We start from the raw sequence: 5,031 nt of genomic DNA, 5'->3' as shown, positions 1-5,031 counted from the left end.
AGAAAATCTAGTGGTCTCTGGAGAGAAGACCATGCTGTGGCATCAAAGGCTTGGACATATTGGAGAGAAGGGCCTTTGAATACTTCATGGTAAAGGTATGGTAGAAGGTATGAGTAATAGCTCTCTGGATTTTGATTTCTATGAAAATTGTGTATATGGGAAGCATAATCGGGTGAGTTTCCCCTCTGGTGGTAAGAGGGCGAAACATATATTAGAGCTTGTGCACAGTGATGTGTTTGGACCTGTGAAGGTTCCATCACTGGTAAGTCTGTGTACTATGTATCATTTATAGATGACTTCTCAAGGAATAAATGGATATATTTCCTTAAGAAGAAATCTGAAGTCTTTGACAGGTTTAAAGAATTTAAGGCTCTAGTGGAAAACCAGATAGAGAAGAAGATAAAGGTGCTGAGGACAGATAACGATGGAGAGTTTTGCAGTAAGGAATTTGAAGAATTATGTAAGAAGTGTGGTATAGCACAGCAGAAGACTACTCCATATACACCTCAACAAAATGGAGTTGCAGAAATAATGAACAAGACGTTGATGGAAAGGGCAAGAAGCATGCTCAGTGGTGTTGGGTTAGGACAAGAATTCTGGGCAGAGGCGGTGGAGACTGCATGTTACCTGGTCAACAGATCACCTTCATCAACATTGGAAGATAAGACTCCACAAGAGGTATGGACTAGTAAGAAACCTTCTCTTTCACATCTGAGGGTATTTGGATGTGATGCATATGTACATGTTCCAAAGGAGAAAAGAACCAAGTTGGATAGTAAATCTGAAAAGTGCATCTTTATTGGGTATAAGGATGGTTTAAAGGGTTATAAGATTTGGAACCCAGTAACAAGGAAGGTTGTGTACAGCCAAGATGTGGTGTTTAGAGAGGTGAAATATGTTATTAAACATGAAGTCCAACCAAAGGAACCTGAGAAGATAGAGTTTGAGCTTAAGGAGGAAGAATCAGACTCTACAACAGAGGAGGAATCAGAAGATGAAGAGCCACAAACTCCGAGTGTGAGAAGATCAATTCGAGAAAGAAGGCAACCAGAAAGGTATAGTCCATCTGCTTTTGTTCAAATTTTTCTTTACCTATTATTGACGATGATCCCAGAACTATGAAGGAAGCAGTAGATTCAGAGGATGGAAAACTCTGGAAAGAGGCCATTGTTGATGAAATTGCATCTTTGCACAAAAATGGGGCTTGGGATCTAGTGGAGTTCCCGACTAGAAGGAAACCCATTGGAAGCAAAAGGGTGTTCAAGAAGAAGACAAATGCAGAAGGAAAGGTGGAGAAATACAAACCTTGGTTGGTAGCAAAAGGTTATTCCCAGGTGCCAGGAATTGATTTTGGTGATATTTTTTCTCTTGTTGCCAAGGTAACTTCTATTAGATTTCTTTTATCTGTTGTTGTTGCTTTTGATTTTGAGGTAGAACAGATGGATGTGAAGACATCATTTCTTCATGGGGATCTGGAAGAGGAAATCTACATGAAGTAACCCGAAGGCTTTGCGGTGAAGGGTAAGAAAGAACTAGTATGCAAGTTAAAGAAGTTTCTGTATGGGTTAAAACAGTCACCAAGGATGTGGTATTTGAAATTTGATACATTTATACGGGGACTTGTCTTCACCATAAGAAAAGCAGATCACTATGTGTATTTTAAATTAATTGGTGATTGTGTTATTTATCTGCTCTTATATGTGGATGATATGTTGCTGGTTGGAAATGACAAAGAAATTATCTAGGATTTGAAGACCCAATTGTCCTCCAAATTCAACATGAAAGATCTTGGTGCTACAAACTATATTTTGGGCATGGAAATTAAAAGAGATTGGGAAAAGAAGAAGCTCTGGTTAAACCAGAGGAAGTATGTCGAGACAATACTACAGAGGTTTAATATGAAGGATAGTAAACCAGTGGAGGTTCCTATTCCTGTAGGTGTGAAGTTATCTGTTGAACAGTGTCCCAAGACACAAGAAGAGGAAGAGGACATGTCCCGTGGTCCATATTCAAGTGAAATCAGTAGCTTGACGTATGCAATGGTTTGTACTAGACTAGACATTGCACATGCAGTGGGAGTATTGAGCAGATTTATGTCAAAACCAGCAAAGGAGCACTGGACAGTAGTGAAGCGGGTTTTCAGGTTTTTGCGTGGCACTAGTGATTATGGTTTGTGTTACCAAGGAAGACCAGGATTGGACAGAGTGTTGGATATTCGTGGCTTTGTTGATGTAGACTGGGTTGGAGATCTAGATCAGAGAAGATCTACAAGTTGGTATGTGTTTAACCTATTTGGAAGTGTAGTCAGTTGGATGAGTAAGAAACAATCTATAGTGGCACTATCAACTACAGAGGCATAATACATGGCAACCACTCATGCAAGCAAGGAAGTAGTTTGGTTGCAGAGATTGTGTTCAAGTATGGGGTTAGTACAGGGAGCTATAAGGATAGACTGTGATAGCCAAAGTGAAATTTTCTTGGCAAAGAACTCCGCATATCATTCAAAGACAAAGCACATTGATGTTCAGTATCACTTTGTGAGGGATATGATAGAAGACAAAAAGGTGTTGCTGGTAAAGGTGGACACTTTGAAGAATACTGCAGATGCATTGAGAAGATCTGTGAGCTCTGAGAAGTTCTCTTGGTGTAGAGAAACAATGGGCGTTATAGGGCTGGATAAATGACTAAGCTCTCCTGTGGTCCCCTGTTGAAGGAAAACAACAAGTGGGAGAATGTTGGGTTGTGTTATATTCTTTCCACGACTAGCCCATGTAGTTAACTGGGGGGTTAGAGGGGGGGCATAGCCACCCCTTTGTTCCGTGGATTACGTAAAGGGGGGGTCAAAAGGGGTTTGAGGGGTGCAGGTAACCCCCCTCTATGGGGTCTGGGGCAGTACCTCGGAAAATTTTGTTTTTGGACCCTATATTAGGTTGGGCGGACCTACCTATGTTTTTGTGCATGTTTTTCGCACATGGTTTTGGACGCGATGGTTTTCAGTCCATGGTTTTGGACGTGATGGTTTTTGGTCCATGGTATTGGATGCTTTGGCATGTATAAATTTGTATTGTAACATTGAAAGGAACATAATGAAAATTCAAGCTGGTAGTCCCATTTTTGGGATCCAAGGGAAAATATCTGTGTATATGTGTTTTATGTGTTATGCTCTCGCATTGTTTATTTTTTGTGTTTTAGAATTCATATGCAAGTAATTTCTGTACGGGGTTAAAACCTACACTTCGTGGGCACCACCCCATCCCATCCCCCCAAAAAAGGAAAAACACCCCTTGCTCCTAGCCATTCCAGATTTGTTAGTGACCTCATTCCAGTGACAATTTTTTGGGTGGTTGTCCTTCCAATATGGAAATGGGCCATAATCTAAGATGTACAAGTTTATGGAATGAGGAAATATTAGAGACATGAGTATGAGTGTATGGAATATCTAGAGGCTTTGCCGTAATTTCAAGGGATATATATATATATATATATATATATCAACTTTTATCATCTTTCCAAGATTTTTTTACATTAATTCCAAATTCTGGAGGACCACAAATGTCTCTCATAGTTCAGCTTCATACCAACATCAATGACATGATTACATTCTTCAAGGACTTCTTCATAGCCTCTAATTAGGTCCCTATATCTCTGTAATGTACCCATAATATTTTTTACTCCTTTAACTGATCCAACATTATGGTAGGTTGGTTCTATTATCTACCACTGTGAAGGTGCTGAGAGGAAGTTTTCATTATTCTCCTGGAGCTCATACTTAGACAAAAGAATGAGTGTGGATCAAAGTTCTCCATGAGATGATATCTATTTCTTATAGGCTTTGGTAATAAATTATGTATCGTGGGAATACATAGGGTGGTATGGATTTTTTTCCTTGCAAACCCCTCAATTCTTTTACATCAAATGACATTCACCTAATTTGGGATAATAGAGTTTTAATAATTACTGGTAGCTTCATCCTATCCTAAAGGTTGAGGAGTGAGGGATGGATGGATGGAGTTTATTATTCACGGCTTAAGATGAATTAGAGAGGATGCCCAGTTGGATCTCCCACCAATGCCTATTGAATTATTTTTATGAGCTCTAATAATTTTAAGGTTCTCCCTCTCAATGGATTTATTAACTATCCAATCTATAATTTTATTGGTTGACCTTCTACTATGTCCAAAAGAGATGTTCATCCTAGACTTAGCTTGTTTAAGTTAGGTTATCCTATTGTTTATAAACTAATAACTTTAGTTTCCCATGGATTTTCCTACTAGAATGCCAATGAGTAATTTGGAGCTCCATTCAACCTGTTATCACCTTAAAATTTTTGTTTCTAAACTTTGGAAAGTTTGCCTTGTTTCTAGTCATAGTCTTATAATAGGTTTTGAGTCATCTCATCTCAATAGTGTCATTCTCTTTTCCAAATAAAGTTTGACAACCTCATTCCATGTCCTAGAAGCATCACCATGTGTTTAGAAGTCATATCTCACATCATTTTGAAATTAGCTACGAAATCAATGAACTAGAAGTTTTCGTAGCTCGCTACGAAACCACTGAAAAAAGCCTGTTTCAGCATTAAAGACTCTGTTTTCTGCTTTTACTAGTCAACTTCCAGAAGGTTTCCTGAGCAGCTGAGAACTCAATTTTGAAAAATGAAAGAGGATTTTCTTCCTAACATAATTAAATACAAACACCTCTTTCAGTTTCTTCAAATTCGTTATGAGGTGGGAGAAATTTATATTTAAAACTTGCGCTATGAAACTGCTGAAAGCCAAGCTTTGTCTTCTTGTTTTAGCAGTCTTTTTCAAGATCAGTTTTTGGTCACAGGAAAAAGTATTTTGGAATTATGAAGGAGTTTTCTCTTCATAAAATCTCCAGCTACAATAACCTATCTCACTTTCTTCACACGCGTTATCATTTGGGAGATACTAAGCTTTCTTTGAAACCCTAATTTCGGAGAACATATTTTCCCTGTTTTACATGCGTTTTTCAAGGACAGATTCTGGACAGTTGGAGAAGTGTTTTTAAAAA

This window comes from Pinus tabuliformis, chromosome 3_1 (assembly GCF_031772625.1).
Source record: "Pinus tabuliformis cultivar Carrire ecotype Pingquan chromosome 3_1, CPIR1, whole genome shotgun sequence".
Classification (NCBI taxonomy): domain Eukaryota; kingdom Viridiplantae; phylum Streptophyta; class Pinopsida; order Pinales; family Pinaceae; genus Pinus; species Pinus tabuliformis.
The sequence above is the reverse complement of the archived record's forward strand: the minus strand, read 5'-3'. Positions refer to the sequence as shown.